At 41.6% G+C, this 712-nt stretch overlaps 1 non-coding gene across 1 annotated transcript; it reads right to left on the bottom strand.

The window, feature by feature from the left end:
- Window positions 1–207: 207 nt before the first annotated feature.
- On the bottom strand, window positions 208–292 carry trnastop-uca (transfer RNA opal suppressor (anticodon UCA)). The gene has a single exon. It is a non-coding gene; the product is annotated as a tRNA-Sec (tRNA).
- Between the last annotated feature and the right edge of the window lie 420 nt (window positions 293–712).

The raw sequence follows: 712 nt of genomic DNA, 5'->3' as shown, positions 1-712 counted from the left end.
AAGGGCCTGGACAACGTGGGGGGAGGGAATGTGTGCACTTATCTCTTAAAATTTGGTAGGATGTAGGCAGCCCATCCACACTTTTTTACTTATATTTACCTCTAAAAACACAATTACGTTTATTTTGCTGCGTAGTATATAATATCAGCGAATTCGAACAAACGTTGTTGGTGATCAAAGTCCATACATTTGAATGATGAGAAATGACGCCCGAAAGGTGGAATTGAACCACTCTGCCGCTAAGCAGCTGGGTTTGAAGCCTGCACCCCGGTCCACCGAGGCTCATCCGGGCATTCGAATGAGGGTTCGCAGTGCCTATATACACCTGAGGGTGTACATAAATGTTTCAGTGTCGGTGACAAAATGTTGTGGTAAAAGCAACCGTATTATTTAGTATAAGGGAATGTATGTTTCCTACAATGAAAAATCGCAAGCATGCATTTAAGTGACTGTATATTGAAAGAAACACAGAAATTTAACGAAGTTTCTTGTTAAGGGAGGGCTTCTCGAAATAATGCAAAATTACTAAGATTTGATTGGCTGGTTGATAAAAAGGGGTGGAGTGTTTATATTGCGCATCCTGTGTCACCATCAAATAATGGCTGGTCCCTAGCTTTGACCCCATTCTCCAAGGGTGTCTAAGGCACAGGAGGCTGCTGTGTTCATAATGTACAGTTCATAATTATGTATGGAACGGAGTAAATGGAATGTT

This window comes from Oncorhynchus masou, unplaced genomic scaffold (genome assembly GCF_036934945.1).
Source record: "Oncorhynchus masou masou isolate Uvic2021 unplaced genomic scaffold, UVic_Omas_1.1 unplaced_scaffold_11880, whole genome shotgun sequence".
Classification (NCBI taxonomy): Eukaryota; Metazoa; Chordata; class Actinopteri; order Salmoniformes; family Salmonidae; genus Oncorhynchus; species Oncorhynchus masou.
Note: the sequence above shows the minus strand (reverse complement) of the source record. Positions and strands in the feature narration are given on the sequence as shown.